Raw genomic sequence first — 13,451 nt, 5'->3', positions numbered from 1 at the left:
CTGATTTATCCACACTTTTGGTTTTAGAAACCACTTAGAGTCAGTCAAAAGCATGATTTCTATTTTAAACTCACTTAGTAACGGCTCTAAGGTAGTAGGGCGTTACAGGTATCTTCTTGTAAAGGGTTTAGATTTTTAGAGAGAGAAACTCTGTAACTCGGTGCAATATATACGCTGCCTGAGAACCACCATTGAAGCTTGCTTAAACAAGATTCAAACTCACTAAAAACCAGAGACTCGTGGACTAAGGCTCTTTTATAGCCTGAGCCACGTAAAATCCTTGTGTTCTTTTTAATTATTTTCTTTAAATTCTTGGATTAAGTTGATAGCGAAAAAGGTCGTCAATAGTACTATTTTTACAAGGGTCACTTTTAGGACCCTTTTTGGCTAGATGGCTTGGTGGTCGTTCTAGGCTTATTGGTGGATGCTCTCCTTGAGGCCTTACCCCTCGAGGAGGTATTAGCTTTTATTAGGAGGTTATCCTCATGAAACCTATTGACTTCTTTTTACAAGCGTCTCTTTTTGGACTCTTTTTGGCTAGATGGCTTGGTGGCCGCTCTAGGCTTATCAGTGGACGTGCTCCTTGAGGCCTTACCCCTCGTGGAGGTATCAGCCTATCACAAGGTTCTCCTTGTAGAACCTTTTGGCTCCCTTGACATCCATAATGGTAGCTAATCCTCATGAATTCAAGAAATGGCTTGCAAGGTTTTTTTTTTGCTATATACCCTGCCCCTATGTGGTTGGCGGGATTTATCTCATCGGCCACTTTGATCATTTTGCTCATGTACTTTGATAATTTCAATTAAAAATGGGTATACAAGAGTCAGATATGTGCTCGCATTAGTGACAAATATGATATGTAAATAAGAAACATATTCATTATGGATGAGTAGAATACATAGGTATTCGCGGCAACAATGTGTCTACATCATCACGAGGGCAACTAGGTGACTTCTTTAATGCATAGTTTTCTTTGTGGGGATGACTTACTAACCTCTTTGATTCATCGTACTAAACGTAAAGCCTTACTAGATATTCTCTCTCAGGCGCGTATCCTCAAGTGGTCATGGTCATCCTCTGATCGGATGCATTCTATAGCTCTTTCACATAAGTCGCCCATGTCCTCTATTTTTCTCTTGAGCATAGTTCCCTAGATTCCGCTCTTCAGATGTACCTCTGCGGTGATGGCCATTTTTAACTCGTCCTTAGATAACCTTCTCCCTTTAGCTACCTCTACATTGAAGTGCTGAATATACTTTCTCAGAATTTAATTTTCACCTTGCTTTACATAGATGTGGCTCCCAGCAGGTGCTGCATGGTCGGGGAAGGCGCAGAGTTTCCAGGGGCATTCCCCTCCATGAGATGTCATGCGTGGTTCATTGGGGTGAGATGGGAGAGGTTCCACTTTGTTCTCCCTCGAAAGTGAAGATTCTTCTAGGGACTTATTGGCTTCTAGCTTCCTTTTTTGCACAGCTGCTATCTGGTTTCTAAGGTTCTTCATCGTGTTACCTAGCTCCTTCCTCCTTCTGTTTATCGAGTTTAGAAGGTCGCTGGTAGGTGGAGCTTGGGTCTTTCTCTCCTTTATGAAGGAAGTTGTGAGGACCTTCTTCCCTTTCACTCCATATTCTCTTTGTTGGGACATGTCTCTCTCATCCCTCGGCTTATTCTTTGAGGGGGTATTCACATCACGCGTGTGCTCCCAATTTCTTGACCACACTTGTGACAAGGAACCTTCTTGGTTCTTCATGCATGGGGAACTGCTCTTTGGAAGTTGGATCTTTCCACTATCAACGGTGAAGGTTGTTTCCTAATTTCTCAGTTCTTCTCCTATGCACATGGTGGAAGGTACATCAGACTTTGCTTGTGTCATGCAATAGAGCACTTCTAGTATTTTTCGCATTGTTCTTCTAACTTTTGGTTTTTTAGGCGTAGCTCATCTATCTCTCTATTATTCGTTTCAGTTCTCATCTCCTCAGTGACTCGGGGGTCTAATCCTTGCAAGTTTGGTTCCCTATGGATGACCATTGCCATGGGTCCCTGTGGCTGGGCAGTCGTGCGGAGAGAGGTATTATAACACTCTCTTGCTTCCTTTTGTTCTACCTTTATGCTTGCTATTCCCCAAGGAGTTGGGAATATAACGGACATGTGATAGATCGAAGTCATCGCTTCCAATTCTCTTAGGGAAGGTATCCCCAATGGTTTGACATGATAATGGTTTGTCTGGGTTGCTCCCCTATGGTGAGAGCTAACTTGATCGTTCCTAAGGGTTGTATCGAGTCCTCAGTGAATCCATTTAAGGAGGTGTGGCAAGGGCTCATGTTCTTGATTCCCAAGCCCATCTTCTCCAAAGCGGGACGTTATCAGATATCTATAGAACTACCATTATCCACGATGACTTGGTGCACCCTCATATGTTCTATATATGACGGTAAGGGGTTGTTGTAGGTGAAAACTTCCTTGGCATATGTAATTCTTCATTTTCTCGGCTCTCCTTCGAATGTTGGATCTCGGAAGACCGTTCTTACTTCCCCTTGTACCTCCGGGGAACGTTCTTGGTCTCATGGCGAGGCTAACCTATCCTCTAGTCTTGGGTTCTCCCTCATAGCATACCTACTCAAGTGCCGAGCCTACGCTTAGAGGACCTGGATCCCGGTGGCCTGAGCGCGGTGTAGTCGGTGGTCAAGGAGGAGGGTGGGTATCCAAGCCACCCATGGGGGTAGCTGATGGTTCTGGAGGATCCTCATTAGATTGGATAGTCGGGGATGATACCTCCTCTCTAGGGGTGGGATGTTCCTCTGGCCTACCTCCATTCTCACGTGGTGGAGTGTCTCTTCTAGAGGCTCTTAATTGGTCTTCGTCTAGGTGAATTTCAACATGAGATTCCCGTAGGCATCTTGAACGCCTTGGAATTTCATCTTGTTGGGATTAATGAAAGAACAACAACTTGATACTTGTCCTTCCCACAGACGGCGCCAAACTGTTGACGGTAAGAGCTTGCCAACCAACTTATGAGCTCAAGAGTAAAATGAAGAGTTGTATAGAAGCTTAGAAGAACTTAGGATAGCTATATGAACTTAGAATCAAATTGCAGAGTAAAAATTGAGAGAATATTTGTATTACTCAAAAATCTCTGGTTATAATGCAAAATTTTCCGACCCCTTCCCAGGTGAAGAAAAGTTCTATTTATAGGTGAACACTATTGGCTCCAAATACATGGTGGTCCCAAAGGGACATTAGGACTCATCTGCAAGCTGCAGGCAATCGTGGAGTAGGTGGTAGTGGTGCTGGGGGAGTGGAGGTCAAATCTAGTACATGTTATGGGTCTGCAAAAATACCTTTGACCTAATACTGTGTTGTACCCCCACTACTTGTCACATACGAACCTCATAGGTGTGTTGGGGGAGTCCTTGCTAAGTACCACTCTTGTACTGCCACTACTAACAAAGTATAGAACTTGCAAGCATATCTTCTATAATACAACTATACCACTATACCACTTTTCAGGTCACATCCACATCTTAAGCTCCTGCATACTTGGCTAAGTGAGAGCATTTGAAAATTCCTTCAGAATCTTTGTGTGGGGTGTATTTTTGTTGGTGGCTTTTACCGCAAGATGGGATAGGGCCCCTTCAGTAAGCCTCATGCCTCAAGAGATTCATAGGTGCTTAACAAGACCCTTGGCGCATGCGATACCCATGGCTACGTGCGAGAAAGGTGTATCTTGCGTGGCACGAAGGCACGCCGCTTTGAAACTGCGCGCGTGAGGTAGGCACATCACGTAGGAGCCTCTCAGCTTGGAGGCGTGTGGCGCGAGATGAGTGCATCTCATGAGGGCCTCTTAGCCCAGAGGCCTACGACACGAGACGGGTGTGCCTTGCAAGGGCCTCAAGGCCTAGTGGTGTGATGTGAAGCAGGTGCACCTCGCAAGGGCCTTGGGGCCTTGTGGTGTGGCACAAAGTAGGAGTGCTTCACGAGGGCCTAGCAGATTGGATGTGTGGCACAAGGTGGGTCCGTCTCGCGAGGGCCTTGTGGCCTAAATGTATGTCATGGTGGTTATGTTCGAGGCGAAATGACCTCGCAAGGTATTCGGGCTTTGCGGGTGTGTGGCCTTTTAGCAGCGCATAACACTTTTCTGCCTCTAACACTTATTTGGTGCCTTGGCGCCGTCTGTGTGAAGGACAAGTATCAAGTTGCTGTTCTTTCATCAATTTTGAGAAGAAAAAATGCCAAGGCATTCAAGGCACACAAGAATCACAAGAGGTTGAGATCCATCTGGACGGAGACCAGTTGAGAGCCTCCATGAGAGACCCTCCACCACCCGAGAATGGAGGTACGCAGGAAGAACACCCAATTCCCGAAGACAAAAGGGAAGCTTCATCCCTAGCTGCCTAACCTAGTGGAAATTGGCCAGAACCGTTGGCCGCTTCTGTGGGTGGTCTAGGTAGGCACCTTCCCCCTTGACTGCCAACAATGCCAAGCTCTGGTCACTCGGATCTTGGTCCTTCTACGCGCATGCCCGGAAAAAGCACTTGAGTACACTCCATAAGCTCCAGCTCAAAAACTCGCTTCTATGAGGATGAGATATGAAGACCACGTTAGAAAGCATGTGGGAGGTGCTGAACGACCTACTACAAGGGAAGTCAAGTATGCCCCTTCCCAAGCGTAACGAGAAGGAATACGGGAGAAGAGAGATCACCGTCCCTGAGGACGACAGGAGGACCCGTCTTTCCACTAGCAACACTCCCTGGACATAATACTGTGAAGGCCTGGGTCAGCGAAGTACCCTAAAGAGCAAGGGCAGGGGAACGACGTTGTTCGTAGAAACAAAACTGAAGTCACCTATGAAGAAGCACCCCTTGACCTAAGGGTAGAGCTCAATAGGAGAAGGCCAGACGTAAGGGTGGTACCACTCGTGACTCCCCCTAAGGATGCACTCAACGGGAACACTAACCCTTCCATCCTTAGAGACTCATTGAATAAGAGGAGGCAAGAGCTAGACTTCGAGATGAGATGCCTTTAGAGCAAGATAGTTAGCACCTCGAGAGGACACATAGACAATGATGAATTCGATCATGAATCACCATTCATTAGGGAAATTTTAATGGAGCGGCTCCCAGCCAATTTCAAGGAGCCTCACATGACCCCATACAAGGGTACTACTGACCCTAAGTACCATTTGGACGCCTTCAACGACCTGATGAAATTGCGGCGAATCAATATCACGATAAGATGCCATTGCTTCGCAGTCACCTTGAAAGGAGCCGTTTACAAGTGGTTCAAAAGGTTAAGAACAGGGACCATCAGATTGTGGAAACAATTTTCAGATGAGTTTCTCCAACAACATCATGTTGTTTGTGACTATGCAATGCCAAGTACGAGTCTAGCGAACATAAAACAGGGCAAAGATGAAAGCCTAAAAAGCTATATCCAAAGGTTCAACATGGAAGCTGCTAAGGTGGGAAGCCTAAATTAAGGGGAACTCAAGATGGTCATCATGGCCAGAGTGCGCCCGGGCAGCAAGTTGTGGAAAATATGGTCAAAAGGGAGGTCATTGACTTAGACGACTTCTATGAAAGAGCACAAAAATACATTCGCGACGAAGACGACCATGAGAACCTGAAGATAGGAAAAAGTGAACCCCCATCCAAGCCCTTGACTCATGAAGGTTTGAATGGCGCAAAAAAAAAGGAGAGTTTATGAAGGGCTAAGGGATGAACGACAGAGAAAACACACATGCGGAGGTGAAATGGGAAAAAACCTTATACATTTCATATAGACCTGAAAGATACTAGGGAGCATATATTCAACATGAATGAGAATCAAGTTCCCTTCAAAATACCCTCGCCAAAGAAAAGAGACCGACCCCAAAAGGACCCCAGCAAGTATTTCCAATACCATTAGGATATTGACCACACCATGACAGAGTGTACTCATTCAATGGAGGAAATTAAGGAACTCATATGCAGGGGGTACCTTGGTAGGTACGTCAGAAGGGAGAACCAAAGACCTCAGGATAGGTTAGCTTCACCGTGAGCACAAGAGCGAGCCCTTGAACTACAATAAGAATTAAGGATAGTCTTCGTAGGTTCAAGAGTTGGAGGAGAGTCAAGGAAGGGGCGAGATAGGTACGCTAGGGAAGCTAGGTGAAGTCCACCCCTCTGCACCATGAGCCTGGAACAGAGACTCCCAAAGAGCTTTAAGGGGGAAAACAATTTGATAACCTTCACAGAGGAAGATGCATGAGGGGTGCGTTTCCCCCATAACGATCCCCTAGTACTGACCATCCAACTGGCCAATATGAGAGTGCATCGAGTTCTTGTGGACAATGGAAGCTCCGTAGACATCTTGTATCACCCTACCTTGGAGAAGATGGGCTTTGGCATCAAGAACTTAAAACTATGCCACACATCCTTTTATGGATTTACTGGAGACTTGATAACCTTTAGGAACAATTGAGCTAGCCCTCACTATGGGAGAGCAACCTAGACAGACCGCCATCATGAAAAACTTTGTTGTAGTGGATTGCATGCCGACTTTCGATGCGGTATTAGGGAGACCCTCCCTAAGAGAATTGAAGACGGTAGCCTCGATATATCACCTATTTTTTAAATTCCCGACTTCTGGCTAGCATGAAAGGAGAACAGTAGGAGGCGAGGGAGTGCTACCATACCTTGTTGGGAAACTTATACATGATCTTTATTTATTTTCGTGTAAATCTAATATTAAACAAGTTAATATGAGACAACCTTGAACATGTTTCTAAAATTGAATTCAAAGAGAAATAATAATAAGAATACTTACATTATACGTAGGGGAATAATAGAGTCATTCCTTCAGTTTCTCTAACCATTGTATCCTTTCTGTCGCAGAATATTACCAAAAAACTAAACCGATTTTCAATTTTCTTCACAGTCTTCCAAAGTATCCTTAGAATCACCTAGACTAGAGTAGGCAATTCTCAACACATGAGAGAAGAATAGAAAAAGAACAATGAGGCTTAGAAAAAGACTTACATTTAGAGAGAATCTGAAACCAATCAGAAACCTATCAGAAACTTGTGATTTCAACTCTCTCTTAGCATTCCTTTATAGAATCAATTACGTCATTTATTTAATTAAAAAATAAATAAAATAATAGACAATTATCAGTCCTAGGTCAAAATTATCATGGGTTTTAGGCCCGTGAAATTTCCCATTTGATTATAAGCCCGGTGGACTTAAAATCAAGGCATGTATTATTTTCTAATGATTTAATTAATTAATTAAATAATTATTTAAATCCTTTATCAAATTAATTATTTATAATTTGAACCTTTATTTAAGCTTATTTATTAATTTAGATACCAATTTATCTTAATTAATAAATCTGTCATAATTTCTCTTTTCTTCTCTAAATTGTATAACTCTATGAAACTATCCAAAATTGACCTGGTCAACTTTGATAATTCTAATTGATAATTAAATCAATTAATTGAGACTATCTAGATGATTTTATCCAAGGTACAGTGGGGACCATGGGCCTATGAAATCAAGCGCCAATAAGTTATCATAAATCTAAGAAATAAATTTACTAACTTATTAATTCCTCGTGACTCCATTAAAGACTTGGAATTGCACTTTTGAATTCATAGAACACTCTATAAGAAATGTAGATACATTATTAATTATCCATTGTTACAACCATAATTGTCACTCAATCATTTTACATGATCTACAAAGAGATGGGACTAAAATAATGTTTTACCCTTCATTGTATTTTATCCTTAAAACACTTAGTTCCTTGTAAATGATATTTTAGTAAACAAATATTAATTACTGAAATGAGATCTTTATCATTTAGCACTTGAACCAAACTAAAAGGAAATAATCATTTCACTTCTTTATCAGAAGCTATAGATGTTCATATATGTGATTAACACTCCCACTCAATTATACTACCAAGTTCCCAAGATGTAAGTATGGGCTAGTTCGTAGGGTAAGCTGGAAACAAACAAGTCAAAGAACTCAAATAATACAATCAGTTAGAATACAAACCACTCATAATTAAGATTGAATTGACCTATTGTCAACTATATGATATGAGAAGAATAGATAACAACAATATGTTTACTTATCCTATCTATTGTCAATATCGGCCCAATCTAATGTAGCCAATTCATCCGATCTTATCCACTTTGCTAATGTTCTGGAAAGAACATAACACTACTATGTGTAAGTAGATCATATCATAGATTGGCAAGTCAGTGTAAATCCAGTGCACTGACTAATCTTAGGACTAACTTATTTTGAACATATAATCATATTTATATTCCACTGTAATTACGTCACTATAAATACGATTAACTATATGCTCGGGGTTTAATAGAAGTTTATATTAAACAAATAATCATGAAAATAAAACATGTAAGCAAAGTGATTGACCAAGTCAAAAAATGATTTCTTTTCTTTTATTGATAATAAACGAGATTGCAAAGAAATTGTGTTTTAATTAGGGCATAAAGCCCCAAAAAACTCCCACTTGCACTAATTGAAACTAATGTCTTAATTCTACTAATCCCGTTTCTTTGATATGTTTATCAAATTTAGCTTTCGGTAGTGTCTTCGAAAACAGATATGCAAGATTGTCTTCAGATGCAATCTTAATAACCTTCACATCTCCCCTAGCTACATATTGTTGAATAATGTGATACTTCCTTTCTATATGCTTACCCTTCTTGTGGCTATGAGGTCCTTTCGAGTTGGCTATCGCTCTTGTATTGTCATAAAACAACACAAGTAGTTTATCCATTTATGGAATAACACCAAGATCCGAATAGAAATTCTTTAGCCAGACTATTTCCTTAGCTGCTTCTGATGTGGCTATGTACTAAGCCTCCATGGTGGAATCTGCGATTGCATATTGCTTTACGCTTCTCAATATCACAACTCCACCCCCAAGAGCAAACACCATTCCAGAAGTAGACTTCCTGTCATCGACATCAGTCAGAAAATCTGAATCGGTACATCCTACAGGGTTCAGAAACCACCCTTGTAGACTAACATATAATCCCTAATCTGCCTTAAATACTTCACGATATGCTTAATTGATATCCAATGTTTCGGTCCTGGGTTTGACTGATACCTGCTCACTACTCCCACTGCATAGCAGATATCTGGTCTAGTACACAACATAGCATACATCAAACTTCCAACTGCAGATGCATAAGGGAACTTTTCTCATTGCATTTTCCTCTTCAAGAGTTTGGGGAGACTGCTTCTTTGAAAGATGAATTCCATGGCGGGATGGTAAACGTGCTTTCTTAGAATTTGTCATTGAGAAATGTTCAAGCACTTTATCAATGTAAGCTACTTGAGATAGAGCTAAGGGCCTGTACTTTCTATCCCTAATGATCTGGATACCTAGAACAAAACTTGCTTCACCCAAATCCTTCATCTGGAATTGAGTGCTCAACCGATTCTTCACATCTGATAATTTCTTAACATTGTTTCCAATGAGTAAGACAACATCTACATAAAGAACTAGGACTACCACTATTTAATTTGATTTCAATTGGTAAACACAAGGCTCATCAATATTTTGTTCAAAGCCACAGGTTTTGATTATTTCATCAAACCTAAGGTTCTAGGAACGAGAAGCTTGCTTAAGTCCATAGATTGACCTATTCAACTTGCAAACTTTTCCTTCTTGTCCAACTACTTTAAATCCTTCTGGCTGATCCATATAAATGACTTCATCAAGCTTTCTGTTAAGAAAAACTGCCTTGACGTTCATTTGCCAGATCTCATAGTCGAGAGCAGCTGCTATCGATAGGAGGATGCGAATGGACTTGAGCATGGCTATCGGACTAAAAGTTTCCTCATAGTCCACGCCTTCTCCTTGGGTAAAACCCTTTGCCACTAATCAAACTTTATATGTTTCGATATTTCCATCAACCCCTCATTTCTTCTTGTAGATCTACTTGCACCCAATGGCCCTAAAGTCACTAGGTGCTTCCACAAGATCCCAGACGAAATTTGAGTACATGAACTCCATTTCCTGTTTCATGGCTTCGAGCCATAGTTCCTTTTCAGGGCTAGCCATTGCCTGTTTGAAAGAAAACGGATAATCATCAATAGTGCCACCAACAACCAAATTGGTTTCACCATCCAAACCATAGCAAACTGTGTTTCTAGAAACCCTTCCAGCACGACGAGGGTCTGTGACTGTTTGCTTAGGAACAGTGGTACTTTCTTCATTTAAATCGACTTGCATCGATTGGACATGAAGAGTGGGAATTTCATCATCAACTCGCATTGATGAAGATGGAACATTGGTTGGAGTCAATTCTTCAACCAACTCCTCTAAAACTACTTTGCTGCGTGGTTTGAAATTTTCGACATAGTCATTTTCCAAAAAAGTCCCATTCGTAGAAGTAAACACTTTCTTTACTGAATGACTACAGAATAGTCCACCCCGAGTACCTTTAGGATAGCCAACAAACATGCAAACTTCAATTCGCAATTCTAGCTTTTCTTCCTTTTTCATTAGGACGTGGGCGAGACACCCCTAGATTCTATAATGGCGTAAACTAGGTTCATGACCATTCCAGCATTCTAAAGGTGTTTTGGGGATTGATTTAGATGGCACAACATTGAGAATGTCGTTCACGGTTTCAATTGCATGTCCTAGGATGAAGTTGGTAGAGTTGAGTAACTAAGCATGCATCTAACCATTTCCAATAAAGTTCTGTTCCGGCGTTCCGCTACACCATTTTGTTGTGGAGTACCTAGGGCAGTAAGTTGTGATAAGATCCCAAGTTGAGTTAAATGATCTTGGAACTGCATATTCAAATATTCTCCACCCCTATCAGTTCAAAAGATATTTAATGTTTTACCTAATTGGTTCTAAGAATCGCTAGGAATTCCTGAAACTTTGAAATTGCTTCTAATTTCCTATACATTAGGTAAAGACATGAGTATCTAGAATAATTTTCAATGAATGTGACGAAATACTTAAAACCACCCCTGGCTTGTACATTCAATGTTCCACAAACATCTGAATGCACAAGTCCAAGAGGTTCTTTGGCCCTATCACCCTTTGCCGAGAATGGATGCTTGGTCAGTTTGCCTTCTAGACAAGATTCATAGACGGGTAATTCACCTAAGGTGAGTTCCCTCAAAGGCCCGTCCTTTGTAAGTCTTTGAATCCTATCATAGCCAATGTGACCTAGTCTCAAGTGCCATAAATACATCATATTATCTTTATCGGTCTTTTGACGTTTATTGATCCTAGGTTTAGCTGTAACGACCCGGATTTTCAAGACTCGATAATGCGGAAATATAAATGTTTTCATTTAACAAAATGTCGCAAAAACCCATAGAAAAAAAAAACTTTTTAAAAGGTCGTATGGCCATACTTAACATTTAGTTACAAACATGTTTTATAAAGATTAGAGTGAGCCTAGTTTAGGAAAATTACACAAAATTTCCAAAAATAAAAAGGCTTCCCAAAAGGTCGGTCCACATGTACATTTGCAAGGAAGACTCCAGTGCTCACTGCTCTGCCTTGCCCTTGCTCTTACCTACAACATGAAACAGCTAGGTAAGCGAAAACGCTTAGTAAGATCAACTTTCAAACAAAGCATGTAGAGAATTAGGGTTCCGGACCCATCCGGACCCTAAACAATCAATTTCAAGAACGCTAAAGCGTCCTGGCAAACTTATGGTCATGCCTGATAACCAATGATAAATTAATTCGTAACTAGATAAAAATCCTGCACTTAGAAAAATCCCAGAACAAGCAGATATATTATATCACAACTATATCTTATCAACAATTATATCCCAGCACTCAGAAAATCCCAGAGCAAGCAGATATATTATATCACAACTATATCTTATCAACAATTATATCCCTGCACTCAGAAAATCCCAAAGCAAGCAGGTATATTATATCACCATATAATTCGAGACCAACGCTCGACAATTTCCAAAAACTCAGGCGTAACGCACCCTCAAACATAATTGCTAATCTGTAAAAAGAGAACCGAGTCTCCACACTAAGATCTAGCCAATAAATATTCTCATAAAGGGTAACTATCGTGTTACCTAGGGCATCGCTACTTATTCAAGAGTGTAATCCAATTTACACGGTTTTACAGAGACTTCTATGTTAATCAGTGGTGCTGGTGAGCAGTTGCCCCTAGGGTGTTCAGCCTCACTCAATCTTGGCAACCCCTAGTATCTCTAGGCACTCTCACTGAATGGCCAATATTCACGGCTGCTATCCGGGAATAACTTATCAGAGCACTTGCTCGGATTCTAACCGTCCAATGATTAAGTAAGCATGAGGGCCCCTAGGTCCCATTTATCTTGGTGCCCCTAGGTTTAACCAGCTTATCCTCATCTCATGGCCACTCGTCTCGGTAATGAACCGGACATAAATAAAATCAAGCAGTGTGACGGGGATCAACCGTCTAGGATATGACGGACTTCTACCGTTCATATTTTCTAAATCAGCACTCACTAGACTAACGTCTCTAAGCAACTTTCTATGACAGCCTATGTATATGCATGTATCCCTATACTAACATACAAGACAATAATCATTTCATGTTGCAGCCATACAATATAAGTTGACTTACTTGGAGTCCTTAGCGCTCAGCAAGTTTTCACCCTCCAACGTTCAGTCCAGTTACGCTTAGCCAATACTGTAGTTATCCATACAGTATACTCGGATTAATTATGGCACTCATAATTCATTATTATTATTTTGGGCAGTTGGGTCATTTTAATAAAAGTCATTTGTAAGGATTTATAATCCTTATTTGTTTTTAAACCTATTAAGGAAAGTCATACAAAATATTCGAGACTAAACCCTAAGTCTCGGGGAGACCTATCCTAAGGTCTCGATACCTAGGCTCGGGTATCACAATGGTATTTCCCCACAACCCGCTAAAAATCTTACTCTTTCAAGGTATCACTATTAACCTGCACTTTCGACTAGTCGGTTAAAATATGTAAGATTATAGTCGGTATTATATCCAGAAAATACAAATAAATTCGTTAGTTATTTTTAAAGAAAATAAACTCTTTAAATTTTCCTTTTATTTTTCTTAAGGTTTTAATATCTAAAAACCGTTTTAAGAAAATTGCCTAATTTGTCTTAAATTTCTCATTTGTCTTAAAACCGTTTTAAGACAAATTAGGAAAATCGTTATAAATTTCTCATCTTGACTAATTAATTTTCCAAAAGCAATTAATCAATTTTACTTACTAGGAAAATAATTTATTTAATTATTTTTCTCAAAATATAGGGTTTTAAACCCTCTTTTAATTTATTAACTATTAATAAATTAAATCTCTTATTTTTAAAAAGAATAAAAACTCTTTAATAAAAATAATTCATTTAAACTCAAAGGGATAATTTTAGTGAAAATATGATTTCAAGACTTACCAATTTATATCTTGAAA

This window comes from Humulus lupulus, chromosome 2 (genome assembly GCF_963169125.1).
Source record: "Humulus lupulus chromosome 2, drHumLupu1.1, whole genome shotgun sequence".
Taxonomy (NCBI): Eukaryota; Viridiplantae; Streptophyta; class Magnoliopsida; order Rosales; family Cannabaceae; genus Humulus; species Humulus lupulus.
The sequence above is the reverse complement of the archived record's forward strand: the minus strand, read 5'-3'. Positions refer to the sequence as shown.